This window comes from Oryctolagus cuniculus, chromosome 4 (assembly GCF_964237555.1).
Source record: "Oryctolagus cuniculus chromosome 4, mOryCun1.1, whole genome shotgun sequence".
Lineage (NCBI taxonomy): Eukaryota > Metazoa > Chordata > Mammalia > Lagomorpha > Leporidae > Oryctolagus > Oryctolagus cuniculus.
In genome coordinates this window covers 127,898,187-127,923,123 of record NC_091435.1, presented here as the reverse complement: position 1 = coordinate 127,923,123, position 24,937 = coordinate 127,898,187, and the positions used below count along the sequence as shown (strand labels likewise).

At 40.7% G+C, this 24,937-nt stretch overlaps 1 long non-coding RNA gene across 1 annotated transcript; it reads right to left on the bottom strand.

The window, feature by feature from the left end:
• Nucleotides 1–20,113: 20,113 nt before the first annotated feature.
• On the bottom strand, nucleotides 20,114–24,739 carry LOC103350421 (uncharacterized). The gene is made up of 3 exons (XR_007924577.2): nucleotides 24,619–24,739; nucleotides 22,831–22,918; nucleotides 20,114–21,739 (listed from the first exon to the last, which is right to left on the bottom strand). It is a non-coding gene; the product is annotated as an uncharacterized lncRNA (long non-coding RNA).
• Nucleotides 24,740–24,937: the final 198 nt, after the last annotated feature.

Below are 24,937 nucleotides of genomic sequence, written 5' to 3'. Positions count from 1 at the left end.
ACATGGATTTTTAAAATTTGTGGTTCATTGGAGTGGATAATGCTCATTTTTTTCTTTCTTTTCTTCTTTTTTTTTTTTTTTAAATGGAGGGCCAGAAGAAAGGCAAACACTGAGAAACAAAAAATCTCATGTTAGTTTGTAACTGTGGGCTATACCTTATCACATTTCATTTTGCTTTAAAATTTCTGGAAGTTATTATTTCTTCAATTACCATCTCTCACATGAAAAATAAAGTTTAAACAGGTAACATGTAACTTTTGTTCAGAAGCCCAGGAATTGGCCATAGCAGTAACCTTTAATCTTTTCCTCACGATTTCTACTCCTTACAGTTCACACTGTTTGGAGAGGTTTCTCCATGTCAGGGAGAAATTGGTAGGAGAAATATGAAGGCAAATTTGATGACCTCCCGACACATAATGATTTGTGCTAATTCAGGGACACACACACACACACACACACACACTGCATTTGAAATACTCCAACCTACCATCTTAGTTCCCTCAATCTGAAAATTATGATTGAAAAATAACTAGTGGGGGCCAGTGCTGTGGTGCAGTGGGTTAAAGCCCCAGCCTGCAGTGCCGGCATCCCATAGGGGCACTGGTTCGAGTCCTGGCTGCACCACTTCTGATCCAGCTCTATGCTATGGCTTGGGAAAGCAGTAGAAAATGGCTCAAGTCCTTGGGCCCCTGCATCCACGCGGGAAACCTGAAGAAGCTCCTGGCTCCTGGCTTCGGATCAGCTCAGCTCTGGCAGTTGCAGTCATTTGAGGAGTGAACCAGAAGAATGGAAGACCTCTCTCTCTCTCTCTGGCTCTACCTCTCTCTCTGTAATGTTGTCTTTCAAATAAATAAAATAATTATTTAAAAAAAAAAAAAAGAAAAGAAAAAGAACCAGCGATGTCAGGTAAAGATCAAGAGGAAAATTTTCTATGTTCCACTGTATCTATTTCTCTGTAAGAAATTATCCCCAAAACTTAGCAACTGAACACAACATTGAGTGTCAGTGATCTCACATAGGGTCAGGCGTTCAGGAAGGGCTCCACTGGGAGTTCTGGTTCAGAGTTTCTCCTAAGGTTGCGGTAAGATGGCTCTGACCAGACTCTGCCTGGAGCGATGCTTTTTTCAAAGTTGGTTCACTTGCATGGATGGAAAATCATTGCTGGTGTTGATCTGAAGCAGTAACTCCCTTCCATGTGGTTTTTGACACGAAGTTACTTGAGTGTCTTCATGGCACAGTTGCTATTTCCCACCGAGCAAGTGACCAAATGGAAAGCAATACTGTTCATGGTCTAGTCTTCAAAATTGTACCTTGCCACTTGCACAATTGTCCTCTTGATTTTAGGTTGTGCTGTGCAGAGCAGGTGTTGTGGTGCGGCAGTGTTGGAGTAGAAGCATACTACACACAGCACTTCCTCCAAGTGAGAACCACTGGAGGAAGTCTTCCGAGGCTGGCTACCACAATCCTCCCTACTCTCCAATGATTTCTATCCCTCCTAGAAGCAAAAATACACTCACTCTACTAAGGCACCAACATTCTCATTCAACAGAGCATGAGTTCACAGGCCAAAATCCTGTCATTTAAATCAGGCCCAGGTACCTACGAGGCCTCAGATCAGCAGTATTTTTAGGTCCAGCTCCTTGGGTAAAGTTCATCTCCATGACCTAAAGGCTTAGAGATATGCTATGGCCCGCCCCACTGCACACAAACATATCTATTATACAAAGGTGGAGCAGGCATGGGTTACCTTCTGCAGATACTCCCCTTTACAAGAAGGAAAAAGAGGTACAAAAGCAATCATTGATCACAGAAGTTCTGAAAATCATCCAGGCAGATTTTGAAACTGGGAATTTGCTGGATTTGAAATGAAGGCATACTCCATGGATTCTGCAATATGCTATTGTTTACAGAGGTTGGACCTAATCAGTGTGATTCCCGTACCTGCGAATGATTTAGCACGGGAGCCTTATTTTTTTGCTCATTTTTAATTATATGTTTTATGTCATGGGACTTATAGATTGCAAGTAATTAAACTAACACTGCTTATGTATGTCAGCATCTGTTAAAGGTATCCAGGGAGTAGTTTTAGTAAACTAAAGGGAAAGATATCTAAGATGTGTGGTTATTTCTTAAGAAACAGGATAAATCCTTGTCTGACCAGTGTAGTCCCTGATATATAGACTTGCAGTTCTGTTAGTTTTCTACCTGTTGACTGGGTAGTTTCTTCCAGATTATAGTCACAGAAAGAAGAATGAAGCTTATTTTTCCTGCTTATCAGTCTTCCTGAAAGAGTGGCTCACTATTAGTATAGAAAGAGGTTAAGAGCATGCAGTTTGGCAGCAGAAATTTCACCGAGATTCAGAACCCTACCAGTTAGTACTTATGTGCCCTCGGGCTGGTCAGATTTCTGAGCCTCACATCTAACTAATGGTGGCATTGAAAAGATTAACTTAGGTACTATATGTAAAGCACTTAGTCCACTGCTTAACTCATAGTGAGTCCTCTGATTTTTATTAACATTATCTAAAAATATAAGAATTATCTGTGCATGTCACTAGTTTAGGGGTCAAAGTTTTCCCATCTATAAAATTAGAGGTTGGAACTGATTTTTCAGTTTCCTGATAACTCCAGAAATGACAGTAGCATCTCTTTTCATAAAGTCATTTGCATTTGCCCAGCATTTTTAACTTCAAAATCCCCTTACATCTATTATCTATGTTGATTCTCATCATCACTGTGTGAGGCAAGTGGGCAAAGCAGCCAATATTAATTCTCATATGACTGATGAGGAAAATGAGATACTGAGTGGCTGTAACTTGACTGAGTTACCTGGTTACAAAGTCAAACTCAGAGAAAAATGACTCATAGGAGTATTACCCCAAGTTACCTTTTCTGAGCAACACGGCCAAGCTTACTATTTAATTCAGCCCAGAAAACATGAAAAGTAGCTACAGTTGTGCTGAAAGAAGACAAAAGGCATTGATTACAAATAACACGGGCAATTCTGATCAAACCCAAAGAGAGCTAGGATGTACCTTTTATCTCATTTTGTCCTAGCAGTCTGAAATGATCAGTTCGCAATGACCTTGGTGTCCTCATTCTGATTTCATAACCCGTATTGATACAGTGCTGTCATTTCCATGAGCTGTGTGTGATTTTTAACAACAGGATGTGAGTAATCACTCCTTTCATCCTTTGCTGTTGACTGTTACCAAGCTTGCCAAGGTTCTGGCTTTAGCGTGGTTATCTTCTTTACTATTTTAATCAGTAGCTCCCTTTGGAAATCAATGACTAGAAAACATGTGCAGAGGAAATACGGAGTGTGTAGTTAGTGAGGGCAGATTGACAGTTACAGAGGTGGGATTGGGTGGAGCCTGGCACAGATAAAGGAGCTACAGGAAATGTTTCTGCAGCTCCCTCCCATCTGGAGTCCTCCCCTGAAGTGAGACTCATGCTGTGTTCTTGGCACTGAACCAAAACATTGGTCAAATATTGACTTCTCATCAGTAAGAATTCCTGGCCACACCCCGGTTTAGAGTAACAAAGATTTGCTGAAACAACCAGGATCAGCCTGACTATTCTGTTTCTGCAAGGCATTTATTACTTTTTTTTTTAGTTCCCAAGCCAGATTGGTTATAGCTGTTTTCACAGTGTTCATTTGGCATGGTCTTTGCTGAATTTCTGTGGCAGATGAGACAGTTTTCTTGCTGATCTTAGAAATGCCAGTGTGGTAAAGAGCATTCCAGGTGAAATATCCTGCCAGCCGGGAGACGCTGTGCTCAAATGACAATGCAAAAACACTTCCACTACGACTTTACCTAGTCACTTCAACCTTCCAGGTTTTCAACTTTCGTCTTAGGAAATCATTCTTCTTTGTGGAACTCTGGAGGCACCAGTTTTTAAAACCTGTAGGTTAAAAATATATTTGAAAACAATAAAAAATATCAGCTATATAGCATTCTTTTCAAAATTCCTTGTCAAGAAATGAAATATTGAAGAAGAGAAAATTTTTCTTGTTCCTTGTGTCTTGTTTCGAAATATATATTTAGGTAATAAACATCCTTCTTTTAAATATTTATTTATTTATTTATTTTATTGTGCTCCAATAGTGGATACCAACAACATGGCAGTTGGCAATTTAGCCTGTGGTGCCACAAAGCATGAATTTTAATTATTTAGGAAAATTTTTTAAAGGTATTTACTACTTTGAGGCCAGCATTGTGATTCAGTGTGTTAAACCACTGCCTACAAGCTTGGCATTCCATATTGGAGTGCAGGTTCAAGTCCAGGCTATGCCACTTCTGATACAGCTCCCTGCTAATGTACCTGGGGAGGCAGGAGAAAATGGCCCAAGTACTTGGACCCCTGCCATCCATGTTGGAGGCCTGGAAAGTGTTCCTGGATCTTGGCTTGGGCATGGCCCACACCTGGTTATTGTTGCTATTTGGGGAGTGAACCAGCAGATGGAAAAATCTCTCTTTCTCTCTGCTTCTGTCTGTCTCTGTTTCTAACTCTCAAATAAACAGATGAAAATAAACATCTAAAATATTCTAACTATGAAAAATTGCATTGTATTATGTCATTAGGAGGTTTTCATTGGGTAGAAACAACTCTAGGACACTGCCCACCATCAATATCTTAATAATCAACATTGCCTTAGGGCAATAGTTAAAATAGTGTAAATTCACTTTGAAGCTAGATAAAAGGTTTTTTTCTGATGAAAAGTTGTATGGTTTAGACATATGTAAGAATGTTGCTTTTGAAAAAGCACTGTGAATGTCAACATTTGTTCTCACCTTGACTGTTAGTCCACATTTGAAATTTTGCGCACATGGGTCTCTACTGGTACCTTCAGTTGGAGGGCTCTATCAATACAAGCTGGTTTATAGTCTACTATTTTGACAAGGCGCATCCAAGCACATCAAAATGAGTGCCCCTCAAATATTCTGGAGACTTCCACTGAATTTAATTACCAAGAGGTTGCAAGAAAAAAATATCTAATTCCTCACCTGTTCTCTGCCTCCTTTGTAAGCTAATGGAGGTTCTGCCTCACATAGTCTTTACTTCTTTGTTAATAGTCCTTATTGCTTTTTGGTAAGGGCCACAAAACTGCAGTAATAAATTATACCAGTTTGGTAGGCAGATGAGAGAGGGAGATGGGAGACAAGGCTATGTCCAAATCAGATTCCAGAAATAGATAAAGGTTCAGCTTAATTCTAGCTCTCTTTGCCCTGTGATTTCATTGATGATTTTCAGGAAACACAAAGTTATAACATACTCAGAATGATCAGACCATTTTATTTCAGTTTTACTTGAGCTCTGGTTTTCCTGGGATAACACTGAAGCGATCTCTTCTGTTTTTCTCTGTCTCATATCTAGTTCCCTGCTGTTGTGTGACATTAAAGATATCTGCATTATTGCAACACAGCAAAGTTATGTAGATGTGCTAGAGAAAACATTTCATGATGACCTTTGTTTCTGAAATTCTTTCCCTTTTCTTAAACTTATATATTTTTTCAGAATGACTTTCCCCAAGGAGAGTAGCAAAGAAGATAGCTCAAATGACGAGTAGCTGGGTTCTGTGACATACAGCCTTCTTTAGAGGCTGTGAAATTTGACAATTATTCTCACAAATCTCTATAACCTCCTTACACATAAATGACTGCCTAGGTGGCATGTGGATGAGTGTTTTTCATTTCCTGGGCATGTCACGGTATCATTAAGAAATGAATTTCCCTTCCAGCCAGTCAGCAAATAAGATTGGTGTATGTGTGTGTGTTTCCTATCGAGTCAATGAATAAAACACTTTTCTCTTGATATTTTCTAAAAACATGTTAGAGGTTTGCAATAGCCAAAAAATGAATTGAATTAGAGTAATGTTATGAGGCACAGAGAAAGAAGTCTAAAATATTGACATAGCTAATGAGAAGTAGGTATGGGAATAGACAAAACATGCCAGCAGGAGGGAATGTAACTGCACATTGATCTTACCACATCCAATATGTTATCATACAGCGATGTTGAAACAAAAGTATCTTGGACATTTTCTTCTTCCTTTTGTTTTACTTCTGATTTTACTGGCACTTGGAATAGGGTTAAATCTAAGCTGAATTATTTCCTGAGACATCCTATTAGTGGCTTCTTATTTTGTTTTGCTATTTGTTTTGTTCTAGAAGGTCCTGTGATGTCTTAGCATTAGATATATTCTTAAAATGGATTTCTTTATTAATTCTATAGATGAAATTATTACAAAAATGAGTCAGTGGAAATTCTAGAAAAAAATACTGAATTAACTCAGAGTCCATTTAAAGGTAACTGCTTTGGGGCCAGTGTTATGGCACAAAGGCTTAAGCTGCCACCTGAAGGCCAGCATTCCACATGGGCACAGGTCCAAGTCGCAGTTGCTCCACTTCTGATCCAGTTCCCTGCTAATGCAGCTGGGGAAGCAGCAGAAGATGCCCTTACTACCTAGGCATGGGAGACATGGATGGAATTACAGTTTCCTGGCTTAGGCCTGGCCCAGCCCTGACCATTGCAGCCATTTGGGAAACAGTGGATGAAAGATTCTCTCTCTCTCTCTCTCTCTCTCTCTCTCTCTCCCCCCATCAGCTGTCTTTCTCTATAACTGTCTTTCAAATAAATAAATCTTTAAAAAAAACATGTTTAAGAAATTTCTTAAAACTGACATCTAGCAGTAAGCACTGCATTTTAAACATATTAAAATGAAGTCAGCTTCACATATTTCCAGATGCTTTTCTTTATATTACCCTAAAAAGTTTATGTTTTGTTTGTTTATTTGTTTATTTGTGAGCCACAGGGACTGAGATAGACAGACAAGACTTCCATCCTCTGGTTCACTTCCCAGATGTCTGTAAGCTGGAAGCCAGTATCCCAGTTTTGGCCTCCCAGATAGGTGGAGGGGACTCAAGTACTTGAGCCATCATCTGTAGGAAGATATAATCAGGGAGGGAGCCAGGACTCGAACCCAGGTACCCTGATGTAGGACAGGTGTCCCAACTGGCATCATAACTGCTACACCAAGTGCCCACCCTATGTTCCTTTTAATGAGCAACATCAATTCATCAAAATTTGTATAATATGAATGCTTTAAAACATACTTAATGTTTGCAGCAATGTTATTTCTCCAAAGGAAAAACAAGAATTCAGACAGTTGTATGTTTTATTTATTTATTTTAAAGATTTATTTATTTATTTGAAAGTCAGAGTTACACAGAGAGAGAAGGAAAGGCAGAGAGAGAGAGAGAGGTCTTTCATCCGATGATTCACTCCCCAATTGGCCACAATGCCTGGAGCTCTACTGATCCAAAGCCAGGAGCCAGGAACTTCTTCCAGGTCTCCCATGTAGGTGCAGGGGTCCAAGGACTTGGGCCATCTTCTGCGGGCCCTGCATGTTTTATTTTTTAAAAAAATATTTACTGGGCCTAACGCTGTGGTGTAGTGGGTAAAGCCACTGCCTGCAATGCTGGTATCCCATATAGGTGCCGGTTCGGGTTCTGGCTGCTCCACTTCTGGTGCAGCTCTTTGCTGATGGCCTGGGAAAGCAGCAGAAGATGGCCCAAGTCTTTTGGCCCCTGCACCCACGTGGGAGACCTGGAGGAAGATCCTAGCTCTTGGCTTTGGATGGGCCCCGCTGTTGTATCCATTTGGGGAGTGAACTGGCAGATAGAAGACTCTCTCTTTCTCTCTCTCTCTCTCTGCCTCTCTGTAATTCTGCCTTTCAAATAAATAAATAAATCTTTAAAAAAGTATTTATTTGTTTGACCAGAAGACAGAGAAAGAGGCAAAGATAAGGAGATACACCTTGATTTCCTAAAATGCAAAATTTAATAATTCAAGAGTTGATCAAGCTCACCAGTCCCAATGCTCAATTTTTGTCACTGGTTGACATCTAGATAAGGAATAAAATGTTGGGGTGGGCATTTGGTGCAGTGAAGATACCATGTGGGAGGCTGTATCCCATAACAGAGTGCCTAGGTTTGAACTCCCGCTCCTCCCTCCTTTCCAGCTGCCTGCTAATGCACACCCTGGGACATCAGGTGAAGGCTCAATTAGTGGAGTCCTTGCCATCCACATGGGAGATGTGAATTCCACACTCCTGGCCACGTCCTGGCTATCGTGGATATTTGGTGAGTGAGTCATTGGATAGGGGGATCGCTGTCTCTGTCTCTTTGTTCTCTTACCAAAAACGACAGAAGTCTCTTTTTAAAAAGTAAAGAGTAATTATTGAAGTGAGTGCTGTATGTAGTACAGTGGGTTTTGTTGCCCACATTCTATATCAGACTGCCTTTTTAATTACAGCTATTCTGCTTTCTACCCAGCTTCACGCTAATGCACACTGGGAGACCCCAGATGATGGCTCAAGTGCTTGGGACACTGCTACCCCTATGGAAGACCCAGATGGATTTCCTACCTCCTGATTTTAGCCTGAGCCAGACCTGGATGTTGTGAAGATTTGGGGACTGACCCACCAAATGGAAGGTCTCTCTATACATCTCTTCCCTCCTCTCTCCATCACTCTGCCTGTCAATAAAGAGACAGAAATCTCCTTTCCACACAGCCACTGGTTCACGTCCATATAGCCACAACAGCCAGAGCTGGGCCAGAACTAGACCAGAACTAGACCAGCTAGACCAGAACTCCATCCGGCTCTCCCATGTGCGTGTCAGGGAACCTGCTGATTCCCAGGGTGTGCATTAGTAGGAAGCTGGATCACAGCTCCCATACGGGTGCCAGTATCTTAACCACTGTGTTGCAACTCCCTCCCCAGAGCTAAGGAATTCTTAAAATCTTCTAGGGACAGGCACTAACGTAAACAGTTATGAGATTACAGTGAGGATTAGATATCTGGGGAAAAAAATTCAAAGCCTTGAAATCTAACTTCAAATGCTGGTGGGCGTGGGATGTGAGTGGATGAGGTGATAACCAATAGGAGTAATTGCAACAAACCTCCTCTTGCAAAGCAGGCTCTTTCCTGAGCCAGTATGTACTTACTGGGTACCCCTAGGGCTCCCCTAAGAACCCTTGAGACAACAGCTGTATCTTCATAAGTGGTACACTCCATCCAACATATTCCCCTGCTTGTGATGATGGGAATGGAATACAAGGGCGTTGCCAGTGAGAGAAGATGTGCACACAATTTTGATGCCATGTCATCGTTTATGACAAGGTGACCCAAGTATTCCAGGTAAGGAGCTTATTAGAGGAAACTGTCACAAAAACTCTCCGGTGAAACTGCCCTGCCCAGGCACTATGATACAAAGCACAGTGTGTGACAGGAGCCAACAGAGAGGGAAAGCATGACTCAGCAGAATGGAGGCGGCGGAAGCTGGCAGAGAAGAAAATCCCCAGCGTGTTCTGTCAGGTCAGCAGTCAATTTGGCTATAAACAGGTAAGATTGCAACGTTGTGAGGTAATCCCAGTCTGACTCAGTCCTTTATCAGAACCTTACAGTCATTTTAATGAATCTCCCCTTGAGCGGGGCGGGGGTTCACAAGGATGCCATATTTAAATGTTATGTCTAGGCTTATCCAATCCTTTACTTATCTGTTCTTTTATTTACTTTTTCTTGAAATGGATCCAGTCATAACATAAAGGGACAGAAAAGAAAACAAGGAGGGAGTACAGGTACAGTCCTTTCCTTAAACGTCATTTCACCTCCTATTGAGGCCACTTTCTAAGAAAACAGAACTTGGGAAAGATGGATGAAAGAGAATGGACAAAACATTTTAAAACAGAAGCAAGCAAGACAGGCGTTTGTCTCGTCAATTTATTTGCCAGTTGGAACACCTGGAACTCCATATTGGAGCACCTAGGTTTGAGTTACAGCTCCACTTCCAATTCTAGCTTCTTGCCAGTGGACACCCTGCAAAGTAGGGGTGGTGCTGGCTCAAGCACTTAATTCCTCACCACCCATGTGGCAGACCTAGGTGGAGTTCTGGGCTCCTGGTTTCATTCTAGCCCAGCCCTGGCTACTATGGGCATCTGGGGAGTGAACCAGCAGAAGGGTGGTCTCAATCTCTCTTCTGTCTATTTCTATCTCTCTTTGCCTTTGAAGTAAATGAAAAAGACTTTAAAATAACAATACAAAAGTAAATGTAAGTAAGTTAATAAAATAGAAGCAACTTTCAAAATCACCCACCCAACTCCCTTACTTTATAGATGGAAACAAATGAAGGTCCCACGAAATCATACAGCAAATTGGCGGAAGGATCTGAATTAGAATTACAGTCTTTTGATTTCTACTCTTGGTGTATAGAAAATTTTAAAGCTTAAAGGAGTCTTGGAAATTAAGGGGAACAAGTCATTTTGAAGTCTACTAACGTTTTGTTCCAAGAAAGACTTTTCTGGGGTACTAACTACTGAAAGCCTTTGGTTTTGAACTGAAGGGGAAGAGCTTTCAGTCCACCCACTGACCTTAGTCCCCTCTGAAGCCCACCCTTGGTCTGAAGCTTCTCCTGGCAGAGGAAGCAGTTGGAGTACTGATCCAAGACAATTTGAAAACCACTGTTTCTTTTGTAAATTAATTAATTTGTGTGAGAGCCAGACACACACACACACACATACATACATGGAGAGACAGCCAGAGAGAGAAAGCTCCTGTGTTAGGCTCACTTGATCAGCAGTCGGGATCCATCCAAGTTCCCCATGTAAGTGGTAGGAATCCAACCACCAGAGCCATCACTGCTGCCTCCTAGAGCCTGTGTTAGCAGGCAGCTGGAGTCAGGAGCAGAATTCAGGCGCTGTGATGTGGAACACAGGTGTCCCAGTCGGGGTCCTTACCGCTAGGTCAAATGCCCACCTTTGGTTTTTGGTGCTTTAATTTAACTGGTGAGAATTCTGAGATTTAAAGAGTTTACGTCACATCACCAGGATAAACAAGGGGGAAATTAAGAACCTAGATGGACAGCCTTTCATATTTTAAACAACTTGAAAATTTATAACTACAGTAGAATTCTGAATTTAACTCCCAGAGACCAAAGAAAAAGAGGAAGCCCTGTCCTAAAAAAGAAAACATACCAGCACTTTGAGAGGAAGTTACAGTGTGCAGTGTTCCAGCTCTCCCACTTCCCTAAAATCAAGCCCAGAGTTCTCTGTGGTGTATGTGGCATATATTGCTTATTCAGCTAAAACGTGAACATCTGAAATGAGGTTATAGAAATTACTCTACCCCTGAAAGCACATTAGGTTATAAAACTCTGAGTTTGGGGAATACATACAAACAAATCAAAGATTATCTCAAATTACTCATCATTCAAAAATGGCTAGCCAGATATTTTTATGATATACATTTTGGGGAATATATTTGGGGAGGTCTGGTCTCTATTATATGCATACCAGAAAGCCACTTTAGAATCCTAGGAATTATTCAAATCTATGGCCACACACCTTCTTGGAAAGGACTTTGGAGAACCACTACTGCCCCCATTGTTTTCCCATTGAACCTTGCAGACGAACAAGGCCTTTTTGTGCTTCGATGCTGCTACGTACAAGAAAACAACTATGGTATTATGAATAAGTAGCAAACCTCAACAGAAGCCACAGGGATTCATTTATTAAGCAATGGCAATGAGTCATCTGACAGCACCAGGTAAACCAGTTACAATTCCACATGTTTTAATTAAAATAAATAAATCACTTAGGTTCATTTGCATTCTAGCACCCTTTAACATGACCAGCGCCCAACACCTCTCCAGATCCCAGTATATAAACCATTCGTCTGACCCCACCAGAGCAAGGTAAAGTCCATATTTATCTCATCATTTGAGTGAGAATATAGCGGAATTCCCCTGAGAAATGGTGACTCTCATCTATGGTGCTGAGTCATTGTGCTGTGATTCTGAATAGCAGCTTCCCTTCACATGAAGGGCACTCTTCTCTCTAGAACTCAAACTGAGTAAGTCAGTGTGTAGCCCAAGTGTGGGGCATGGAAGGGCTCGTGAACACACTCTCATTAGCACATGTGACAACTCATTCCTATTTAAAACTGGTAGAAAAGGGCCTTTGGAGACATGGATATTCATAGAAAATCTTTGCACTCTAAATCAAGGTTAAAGAATGCATAGTACTACTGACTAGCTAATTCCTAGGATGCAATTGCTAATGTGTAGGAACTCGAGACCTCAGGCTTTGCTAGAAGACAGATTAGCTCCAAATAATAGAGAAAGTGTGAGACTGGCCTCAAGTAAGCAGAAAGCTGTAGTCACTGAGAGGCATTGGAGAGGGAGAGGACTGGACTGGGCACACAACCCGAAGGCAGATCTTCTTTCCTGGGAGCTTGCCTCTGATGTGTCAATGAACCCACAGTGCAATCACCCAGCTTCTGCATGTGCCTGGCATCATCGTTGAGAGGGCTGAAGGTAAAAATGGTTGTCCATAAACAGTACTGTTCCTGGTTTGTGACTATGCCTTTCTATAGGTGGTTTATATGATCTTGTACTTTGTGGCGTTGAATTACGAAAGAAGTGGGTTTCCCTAATCTGCTTTATGTATAGTGAGGGATATGAAAACAAGGTGAAGGGGTTCATCCCAGAGAGTATATAGTCTGATTTATTCTTTTCACTTGTAATTTAAATTATTTTTATTTCATTCGGTAAGCATTCATTAAGCTCCCCTGAACACAACTATGCACTTACTGAGCTGGGCATTGGAGAGTAATGATGTCCCTGCCATCATTAGTCATGTAATTGAACAGGTAAATTAGTAAATAAAAAACATAATGACAGCCTGGTAAGTGCAGTGGAACAAGGTAGGTGCTGTTTAATAGACCTACATAGGAGGTGACAGATTTTTCTTGGTAAGGGCCACAGGATGATCTGTTCCCTTTGTGCTGCGGGTGTTCCCCTCTGCCACTGTAACCAAAAGGCAGCCATTGAGCCAGTGAATGTGCCTTTTTGTGAGGAGCAGGTGTTGTGTTCTAAGAAAAGTTGACTTATAAGCACGAAAATTTGAATTTATTATTGCACATGTCATTAAATATTTTTATTTAGTTCAACCATTAAAGAAAGACTGAATTGATTCAGAACTTGAGAACTACCCAAAAACAGAAAGGATTTGGCCTGCAGACATGCCCTTTACATTAACTCCAATCTCAGTGCACTGGGGAGAAGAGAGTGGAGTTAACTGAGAGGTTGGTAGAGTTTCTTGGAGGAGGTGAGAAAATCCACTGTGGGAAGAGTTGGCGGAGAGCACCTCAGGGCAAGAAGCAGCCCTTGAAAGGATTCGGAAGCGAATAGCGTGAGTCTCCGTTATAAGCCCATGCCGTGTGTTTGATTTATTAAGGAGTAAACTATTTCAACTGGAAATCTTTAAATCTCTATGTGTCTGATTGTGTTTCTGGGCTTTCTTCTGTAGTCTTTAGGTCCAAAGTGTTGTAGATAGAGTTAGTATAAGCAGGGCATAGATAACCCTTTAATGAAACTTTCCATTCTCTTATTGTCATTGTCTCTGGTAAAGAACGATGGGTTGATTTTTTTTCCCCTTACATAAGATTATTTGGAAGAATAAGAGAAGAATCATTTAAAATATTTATATCAATTAAAATGAATAATTCTGTAGAAATGGCAATATTTCACTGAATGATTTCATTGTATGCCAAAGTCAGAGTATATAATCATATCTTTGCTAACCAAATGTCATAATTCACATGAGAAAGATTTGTACAGTGAAATTATGTGTAAAAAGAATAAAATATTCTTGTTTGTATATACATTTAGAAGTCTAGGGGGCTAGTGCTGTGGCTTAGCAGGTAAAGTAACTGCCTGTAGTGCCAGCTCCCATATGGGCACCAGTTCGAGTCCCAGCTGTTCCTCTTCTAATCCGGCTCTCTGCTATGGCCTGGGAAAGCAGTAGAAGATGGCCCAAGTCCTTGAGCTTCTGCACCCATGTGGGAGACTTGGAAGAATCTCCAGGCTCCTGGCTTCGGATCAGTCCAGCTCCAGCCATTGTGGCCATTTGGGGAGTGAATCAGGAGATGGAAGACCTCTCTCTCTCTGCCTCTGCCTCTCTGTAACTCTGCATTCAAATAAATAAATAAATCTTTTAAAAAAAGGTCTATCTGGCAGTGCTTTTCTTATGTATAAAAGGCTTTGTGCTATCTCAGACTTGTAAACAGGCCATCTGGGCAACTTGATTGGACACTCACAAAATGAATGAAATGTCCAAATACCATTTTTGTAAGGAGGTTTTTCTGAGCCTATACTTTATCTGTGATTTCAAAGTTTGGCATAGAAAAAAAATTGGAAAGAGAACTTGCAGAGTCACCCTATGTGGGATAGAGATGACTACTTCTGTCTAGGTTTTGAAACTGTGACAGAACTCCAAATCTCACCCAGAGGCTGGTCAGGGGGAACAATTTATTCATTTTAGAAAGCATATCCAGAGAACACACCCATCTGGCTGTTTTAAGAAAATGTGCAAGTCACTTGTTTATCAAAAGAATCCAAAATGTTAGTAAGAGCTAAGATATGCCAAGAAAAAAATATCAAAGAAAATTGTGGGCATAGCATTTTAAAATGTGTTTCGCTGAAAATGATATCTAGGGTGTCTACAACGTAAAAAATACCCTCCAGTATATTGTGCTTATGGTTTAAAAATAAAAAACAGTCTTAAGGAAAATGTCTGAGATTTGGCTCAGATGTGACACAGCGTTGAATGTCATGAAAGACTTGGTGCCTATTTCAAATTTTTGCCACATGAACGCACATAGGTACCTTCCATAGGTACTTTTATCTTTGTTACATCATTGCATTGTTTAGGGACTTGAAATGTGTAGACATTCTGAGTTTTATAATGTTATTACAATCTTTGGCTGTAAATTCGGTTAAAGTCGACAGTCATTTATCTAAAACCCTCTAGGGTTCCCAAGATGAAATGAATAAGACTGAAGTGTTTTTCAAAGATTTCATGTTCTTCAGGAAAAAAAATCTCAGCAGACTCTGATTTGAGGCAGAGCTGTTAGAGCTATCACAAAGGGAGACTGTGCTGGGGGAGCAGAGGGGAGGAAATGGTTAATTTGCATAGACGAAACCTAGGATATTTCACAGATGAGCTGGCATTTGAGCTGGGCGTGCAACAAATAAAGACGCAGGGCAAAGTACTTAATCCACGGGAAACCGTTTATAGGTTTTTGAGCAGGAAATGCTCTGACTAGTCCTGATTTGTTTTTCTGTTTCAGAATTTTTAAAATTTAGGAAGTAGAATACATTTATGGAACAGTACATTCATTATAAATGCTCAACACTGCGATTTTTCTGAAACAAATGCCAGTATGATTTCCTTCCTTCAAAGTAAATAATAATAATAATAATAATAATAACAACAACACTGAAGCAAGGGAAGAACCCCAGAATTCCTGAGGGTGGACTTCATGGGTTTCTAACTGGGGTGGCGGCACAGAGCCTGGTGCTAAGAAGAGCCCCCTGTTTGGTTTCATGCTGCACTGTTTCCATCTTGAAGTTCATAATAATTTGTGGCATTCGGCCTCACAAATTATGTAGTCTTTCCCATACACAGTCCTCATTCTGGAACACATTCAACTATGCAGTTCTCTCCCACAGTGCCAACCATTATTCTCTGATTTCCTTTATACTTTACTCTCTAATTACATATGCCTGAACAAAATACTTTAATTTTGCTTTTTATGACTGTTAAATAAATAGCATAATATATTCTGTGTTCTGTTGTGTTTGGCTTTTTTCACTCAGCATTATGTCTGAAAGAGTCATCCATGTTGTGATTCATTCATTTTCTCAGTGAGGCTTTTAATAAGTCCTGTCCACTAGCATTACATGGGATTGACTGGTACACGGGGGAGAACATAACTGGGGGCAAGGAGACCCGTGAGGACGCTGGGCTAATTGACCATTACAATGTGAGTGCTTTCTAGAAACCAGTATTTCAGAACCCTCAGACTTTTAGGACTACTGCAGAGGCAGAACAAATTTAAATGTCCAAAACCACAGTAGCAACAACGAAATAGCCTTGCCTTGGGGCAAAGAAGCAGGCCATGAGTATTCAGCAACAAATTATAGTGAAGACAGTTCAGTGAACCAAAATTATTCCCAATGTGATATAGTGGCCAAGAAAACACACACACACACACACACAGAGGGAGAGAAAGAGAGAGGGAGAGAGAGAGAGAGAGATTGAGGTATAGAAATAGCATAAGACAATAAATAAAAAAAAATAGTTTTTGAGAAGCACAAAGGAAAAATAGCAGAGATGATCTGAGGCAGCTGTGGTCACAGAGACTGCGGGTGGAGCAGTGGAATGGGGCAAAGGACTAGAGATAAAGTGTAACAGGATTGGACCACTCTGTAGAACATGCGACAGTCATCTTCCCTGTGCACTGCTGATATCAAAGAGTCAGTAATGGAGGTGCCTGGCCCTAGGGAGCCATATGAAAATCATCCGAAGCCTTCTAGTGAGATAGGACCCATTTACATCAATAGGGCAATCTTTTAGTTACCAAGCATCCCACTAAGGACACAGCAGACACCACCGTTCAGCATTCTGGGGAAGACATTCATTGTCAAACACAATGACCTCAAGTTACAAAATCATTCCCAGTGCAGAGATTGCCACAGTGATGCCACAGAGCCAGCTATGTCAGATGACATGCATTCCCCATGGCTAACAGTCAAAAGCAAAGGCAGACATTAAAAAACTGTGCTAATCTTAAATGAAAACAAGTTTGGAAAAGAGTAAAAATGTGAAAATGATCATGAATCAATTATATTTGCCAAATGAGCACATTCTAAGTTCTTATTATGTTCTAAGAACAACCTAATGATATATCATGGGAATGGGCCAAAGTTTAAACATAAAACTCATTTATTTTTCATACATATCCTTATACACATATCTGGAAGGTAATTTTATGCAATAATTTTAGCATGCCTGCATTCTGACTGCCACCTATCATACTGGGGTTAGATATGCAATGTTCCACTTGTGGTGACATGTTGGTGCTCAAAAGGTTTTGAAATTTGGAGCATCTCACATCATAGATTTTTGGATTAGAGGTGTTCAACTTATATTATGTTCACAGCCACACTTGAAAACACATAAGTTCTTTTAAATGAAATTGTCAGTGAAATGATAAGATATCATACCTTTCACTTTTATCTAATATTTATTAAGTGGGCATGAAAAACTTATGTGCAAATTCAATTGACAAAAAGGTACTGCATTTCTGAAGAGTAGTTTGGTGTTTGGTATATACATTATAGGGTGGCTTACCTAACACCATTCTCCATTTGTTTTTTTGTTTGTTTGTTTGTCTGTTTTGACAGGCAGAGTGGACAGTGAGAGAGAGAGACAGAGAGAAAGGCCTTCCTTTTTCTGTTAGTTTACCCTCCAATGGCTGCCACGGGCGGTGTCTGTGGCCGGCACACCTCGCTGATCCGAAGCTAGGAGTCAAGTGCCTCTCCTGGTCTCCCATGGGGTGCAGGGCCCAAGCACCTGGGCCATCCTCCACTGAACTCCCGGGCCACAGCAGAGAGCTGGCCTGGAAGAGTGGCAACCAGTACAGACTCCGGCGCCCCAACCAGGACTAGAACCCGGCGTGCAGGTGCTGCAAGATGGAGGATTAGCCTATTGAGCCGCGGCGCCGGCCTCCATTTGTTTTTGCTTTGTCTCCTTATGCTATAGAAAGTGGGAAAGTTAAATATTGATTTTACCAGCCTCCCTTGCAGCTATAAGGGCCAAAGAAATATATGGGAACTCTCCTGGAGTTTTAATTTCTTCATAAAATGGAAGTCCCCCTTAGGCATCCTTTCCCATACACTCTGAGCCTCCTTTTTTTCCTGCCACACAAGCAGACTTGATTTCTGGGATAGCAAGTGTTTCCTCTTCACTAAGCTACGGAAACAAGGCCAGAAGCACTCCAGTTCCAGACTCTGTGTCAAATGATAAATAAACATTTACTTATTTATCCCACCACATCATGGTGATGTTTCTTGTTAAATTCGGCCATAAGTATTCCTAATTGCTTCAATGTGAGATAACTTTAGAAGACCTTAAAAACCAAGTCAGAAAATCCTACAGGGATGAAAAACAGTGTAGAAAATATTTGCAGCTTGTTGAGAAAATGCATTCCTAAATAATTTCCTATGTAACCTTATTTCTTTTTTATTTTATTTATTTATTTTTTTATTTTTTGACAGGCAGAGTGGACAGTGAGAGAGAGAGACAGAGAGAAAGGTCTTCCTTTGCCGTTGGTTCACCCTCCAATGGCCGCTGTGGCTGGCGCGCTGCAGCCGGTACACAGCGCTGATCCAAAGCCAGGAGCCAGGTGCTTCTCCTGGTCTCCCATGGGGTGCAGGGCCCAAGCACCTGCGCCATCCTCCACTGCACTCCCTGGCCACAGCAGAGAGCTGGCCTGGAAGAGGGGCAACCGGGACAGAATCCGGCGCCCCGACCAGAACTAGAACCCGGTGTGCTGGCGCTGCAAGGTGGAGGATTAGCCTACTGAGCCGTGGCGCCGCCTATTGTAGTCTTTTTCTCCCAGTTAGACTCAACAGCAATCCCAAAGGCTAATCTAAGATGTAATCGCTACAATGGGCAGAAATCTGCCTTTCTCCTTGATGATTTCTGCTGTCCTTGAATCACGTTTATGAGCCGCAAGGATCTTCCTCTCACCTCTCCAGTGGTTACTTGTATCCTTATAGAATAGTACATTTTCTCCCTCTATTTGTTAACCCAAGACTTTCCCTCCCTGGTTTACCTGCATCTTAGAATGAAAAAAGCTTAGGCTACAGCTGTAACTCTTGGTCCATAAATTACACTTGAAGTTATCTAATTTAACTTGTAGCTTTCTACACTCATAAAAATGTACCTGGGTCTCACGAGTAAAAATAGGCTAACAGTCTAATATGTGGGAAATTGCATGGTCCCAGAGCACCCTAGAGTGTTCTGTGTTGCTTATAGAGTATAAATAAGGCTTGGCAAGTCACAGATAGTCTCCCTTGTCACACCCAATCTCCTCCCACCACTTTTGTTTACATTTAATGAAAGATCTTTTCAGACCACAGGCTTATCTTAGGATAACAATACAATCCTGTTTGACACAATTATTATGCTCACCCAGAGGGAATGTAGTGGTATCTGGGAACATTATTTCTATCTCTTAGCCACCAAATATCAACTCCCAGCATCTGTCTATAGAAAAAAATGTTATTCAAGATAGGAAATTCTACTGCATATGAGGTTTAATGAAAAAGTAGATTTATCAGGCATGTAATGTTCAGGAATTCTCATTCCATTATTAAAGCAAATATACAATTTTACATATTGCTTATGCCTGCTGTTCCATTCAATTCAAACTCTAAGAACAGTTAAGAGGAAATTTTGGCCTGAGATCATGTCAGCAAAAGTTATCTTTTTTTTTTTTTTCCTGCTAAAGACTTGGCAGTTTTGAGAATATTTCTCTAACATGCTGAAATATACTTTGGAAAGAGCATGGGGCAAGTTTCTTTTAAGCCTCTGGAAACTTGGGACAGCAGAGATAGAAGCCTGAGTGCAAATTGACAAAGACAGCAGAAATGTGTTAGTGATGCAGAAGTCACTGCTGGGGCTTTGCTCGTTGCTGACACATCAAAGGGCAATGTTTGCCACAAAGAGGAAGATCGTTTCTGGACAGTGACCAAACTGTTTGGGAGAATGCAGCTGAAGGCTTTATTTTCTAATTAATTGGGCAGACAGGCAGCCGTGTTATGCAGCCCCAGGGGTCATGAACCTGAACATCCTTTCTCCCACCTTTGGGATAAACAGGAAAACAACCCCAAACCAGTAAACTTTCAGGGAATTTATCAAGAAAGCAACTTCCTAGGCAACTATGGACCCCAGTAGCATTGCAGCCACTTTAGCAAGAGATCAAAAACTCCCATCAAAAACCATTAAATGAGAGAGGAAAATTATTCATCAAATAGATATTGATCTCTCTTATATAATCTCTTATTCCTTGGGCAGTAATTTACAGAATACCTGAGGCCTCAGTGGAGCTATAAGTTAAAACAGTCATCAGAATCCAGGACTTGTGGAATGTATACAATAATTACATGATTAAAAGACAAGAGGATTATAAACCAAAATGTTAAGTTTTCAGTTACTGTGTTTTTAATTTATTCTTTCAGTATTTCCTGTACATTTCAAATTTAGATAGCACTTATTATAACATCAGACAGCAGCAACATTTTCTAGACAGATTTTCAACTAGCAAAAATGATTCATTTTCTGAGGTTTTAGGTAGCCAAGGCTTTATTGTAATTTAACATGTTACAGAAAGAAACTCAAGAGACTACGTAGGTAAGATAGTTTTATTAATTCATTTAATTTCCCATTAGTAATGGAATTTTTAATTACATGAGTCATAGATTGACATGTGTATTTTCACTAAGGGTAAGGGCATATGGGAAATATGCAGTTCATTTTATAATTATGCATGAATCTACCTCAAGAAGTTTATGGAAAATGGAATTTAAAGTATGAGATAACATTCATGCAAAAAAACTATGCCTAGATTTCAAAAAGTTTTGCACCAACATAAACTCATATTTTAAAAACTAGTTATTTATTTATTTGATTGGTAGAGAGAAGAGAGAGAGAGGGAGAGATCTATCTATCCCTCCTGCTGGTTCACTCCCCCAAATGCCTACAACAGCATGTCAAGTCAAAACCATGTCAGGTCAAAGCCAGGAACTCAATTTAGGTCTTCCACACAGGTGTCACAGATCCAAATATTTGAACCATCATCTCCTAACTCCTAGGATGTACACTAGTAGGGATGCTGGTATGGAAAGGTAAGCTAGAACTTGAACCTAGATACTGATATAGGATGTGGCTGTACCAAGTGGTGATTTAATCACTACATTAAGCACTGGTTTTTTTTTTGTTTTTTTGTTTTTGTTTTTGACAGATAGAGTTAGACAGTGAGAGAGAGAGACAGAAAGAAAGGTTTTCCTTCCGTTGGTTCACCCCCCAAATGGTCACTACAGCCGGCATGCTGCACCGATCCGAATCCAGGAGCCAGGTGCTTCCTCCTGGTCTCCCATGAGGGTGCAGGGGCCCAAGCAGGGGCCATCCTCCACTGCCTTCCTGGGCCACAGCAGAGAGCTGGACTGGAAGAGGAGCAACCGGGACTAGAACATGGCGTCCACATGGGATGCCTGCACTGCAGGCGGAGGATTAACCAAGTGAGCCATGGCGCTGGCCCCCAAACACTGGTCTTAAAACTCATACTTTTAATTCCATTTCTCTGCAAACTTTTTGAAGTATCCTCATATTTGTATGTGGTTAGAAAAAGGTTATAGAAATTTTAAAAGAATCTGATTGGACAAACTTAAGGGGATTACCAATATCCCCTTAATAACTGAACAAAGGTGAACTGGCATCTTCACATTAACTAGCCTAGGAACTCCATGACGCAGGCAGCACCATTGTGGTTAGAAACAGTTTCATTTCTACTCAGATCCCCTCTCAGGCCTCCCTCCTTCAGCAGATGTGTTGCCATTTGTAATTATGGAGAAGAGGTTATTTCAGCTTGAACTCTCTCAGCTCTTTACCGCCTCAGCTTATGTTTTTCGGTCTCTTGATGCTTCCTTCCTGTTCAAAAGGGTGGATGCTGCCTCAGTCTCACCCTGTGCTCAGAGACTTCGAAGGAGTCCTCTTCTGTGGTAGCAGTTAGTCGCTGCTGATGCTCTCTTTTCAGTTGAAAAAGAAACTGAAAGTAACCACAAACAAACAAAAATCATAAAAATGCTAGAAGAAAACTAGCTGTACAAAATACCTTGAAGTGTGAGATGCTTTCCTATTTGTGGCATGAATTTTATAAAGGAAAACCATAAAAGAAAAGATCAATAAATTCAAAATGGACTATTATGTTAAATCTCAATAAAAAGTCATAAACAAATGAAAGACCCTAGCAGCATGATAAAATTATTTGCAAGGCACTTGACTGACATAGGACTAATATCCCCTTATATATTATAAAACATAATCAAAAATTCCAGTATAAGAAATTCCATGAGACAAAAGGTCTAAGAAAATACCACTGATAACTTACTTAACTGTTAATATTTTACATGATTGGTGTAAAAATAGCATATGAACATTTCATAAATTATATGGAATCATAGTCATATCTGTTAGTATCTATTCACTATTTGAATGTTATTTTACTATAGCTTATGGCCTAGAGTACGATGACATCTCAAGACAAATGAGCACTAGTACTTCATTTTGATTAAAAGAGCCTCCAGAAATACATGAAGATTTTTTTCCCTCGATACATGGCTTAAATATTGGCAAACTATGAGTCTGTGGGCCAAATGCAACCCACCACCTGTTTCTCTAAAAAAGTGTTCTGGAGCGCAGCCATGCCCTTTTATTTACATACTGTCTGTAGCTGCTTTCCTGCTGCAAGGACAGACTACTTGCAACAAAGATGCGATGGCCTGCAAAGTCTGAAACATTTATTATTTGGCCTGTTATAGATAAATTTTGAATGGTTTATTTAGAACATTTAGCTTATATGAAACACTGAAAAATTTTATCAGTTTTCCAGGACCACGCCTCTTTAATTTCATAAAGGTACACTGGATAAGGCAGTAACGCTTTTTGTAAGGATATAAATCCCTTAAAGGAAAGAATGCAGTTTTTATATTTTATGGTAATATGCGTATATTACAACAGTCAAATAATAGAGTAATAAGTTCTCTTTTATATACAAGTTTTAACAAAGATTTTTAAAAACCTTCAAGAGTTGCAGACAGCCAGACTGGAACAGAATGTCACAACCACCAAATTACTTACCTAGACTGCATTCTGAAGTTCTGTGTTATCTTCCCAAGCCCCCATATGCAGAGTCTTCCCTCTATCTTCTGATTGCTAGATTATTTAACTGCCAGGAAAACAGAACCCCCATTAGGCAGATTCCTTAAACCAAACCCTGTTGCTGCTGATCATTTACAAAGAAAACTTCCTTTCCCCTGATACAGGATCTCACTGTCTCCATCCAAACCACAAAGTCTGCAAGACATATTGGAACCACTGCTGCAAAAGGGGCGATACATTTCAATTGTGCATCAAGGGATGTGCTGGACACCGTTGTCCCTGCAAGGGGACAAGGAGCTCTTAGAATCTAGTGGTTGGTGAGAGGAAAGATAGGGAGAGAAGAAGTCTATATAACAGAGCTGAGCAATTTCTTCCATTCTTGCTATATTTGGCTTTCTGGAACAGAAGGGTCTAAAGAGACAACTCCAAAGCAGAGTGGGATTTGAAATTGTGCTTCAACTAAGACAACGAGGATCAATGAAATCTCTCTCAAATTTCCCTTGAGTGGGAGTACATTCATCATGTAAAAGTTGTGCAATAAGCGAGTTGCGTTCTTTTCTCTACACATCAGTGTCTCAGGCAAATCTGAGACCAGACAGAAAAGGTCAGATCATTTAGCTGAGGGAGGAAGGACATTCTCCTGTCTTTAAAAAGATCTTTCTTTCTAAAATCAGGTAAAAGAATGAAAATATACCAAACCGTTAGTAAGAGCTTAGGAAACAGTTTATAATAGAACCCTGACAGAGGGAACAGGTTATGAGGTATTAGTCTAGGCCTGTGTGACATTTTTAGCCCAGGGAAATTTTGTTAGGGAGAAATGACTGGTTTTTATTGTCAAAAATAACACAGCATATTCATTTATATGTTGACATCACTATTCAATGCTAAACTGATAAACAGCCTTGAGACAATATTTTAAAGTGTCATTATTTTTTTTTTAAATTTGAACTGCAGAGTTGCAGAGAGAGAGGGGTGGGGAGATACAGAGATCTTCCATCAGCTGATTAGCTCCCGAAATGGCCACAGTGGCTGGGACTGGACCAGGCCAAAGCAAGGAGCCAGGAGCTTCTTCTGAGTCTCCAATGTAGGTGCAGAGACCCAAGCACTTGGGCCATCTTGCACTGTTTTCCCAGACACACTGGTAGGAAGCTAGATCAAAAGTGGAGCAGTCAGACTCTAACAGACATCCATAAGGAATGCTAGTGTTGTAAGCAGTGACTCAGCCAACTACTCCACCTCACAGGCCCTGAGACAATACCGATTTTGATTTTTTTCTGCATATCCAAAATATGTAAAAATGTTGACAAATTTAAAGAGGTTATTTGCTGTAAAATTTAAGAGTCTGTTACATAGTTTTCTTGAAGGAATAATAAAAATAGGAAAGGGGACCAGGAGTATTGAGGATAGAGCAGCAATTATAAAACCTGACAGATCTGTGTCTCTTTTTGGTTATCTTAGGATCTGAGGACATTTTTAAGATACAAAGATAGAGTATGTCATTACAAGTAGTTAAAATCATTATTTGTATAAAACGGTTGTCCCAAATCTGAGTAGGATGTAACTGTATGAAACAACATGTCGGCCGGTGCCCCGGCTCACTAGGCTAATTCTCCTCCTTGCGGCGCCGGCACACCGGGTTCTAGTCCTGGTAGGGGCGCCGGATTCTGTCCCGGTTGCCCCTCTTCCAGGCCAGCTCTCTGCTGTGGCCCGGGAGTGCAGTGGAGGATGGCCCAAGTCCTTGGGCCCTGCACCCTCATGGAGAAGTACCTGGCTCCTGCCATCAGATCAGCGCGGTGCGCAGGCCGCAGCACGCGGCCATTGGAGGGTGAACCGACGGCAAAGGAAGACCTTTCTCTCTGTCTCTCTCTCTCTCACTGTCCACTCTGCCTGTCAAAAAAAAAAAAAAAAAAAAAAAAAAGAAACAACATGTAATATGTTGTTTAATCCAAACAATGATCACAGTTCAGTTAACTTACAGAATATTCTTAGAGGCACGCCTGGAGAAAGGTCTACTGGAGCAGCTATTTGGTATAGCAGTTAAGACACTATCTGGCAATAGTTGCATCCCACATCAGAGTGCCTGTGT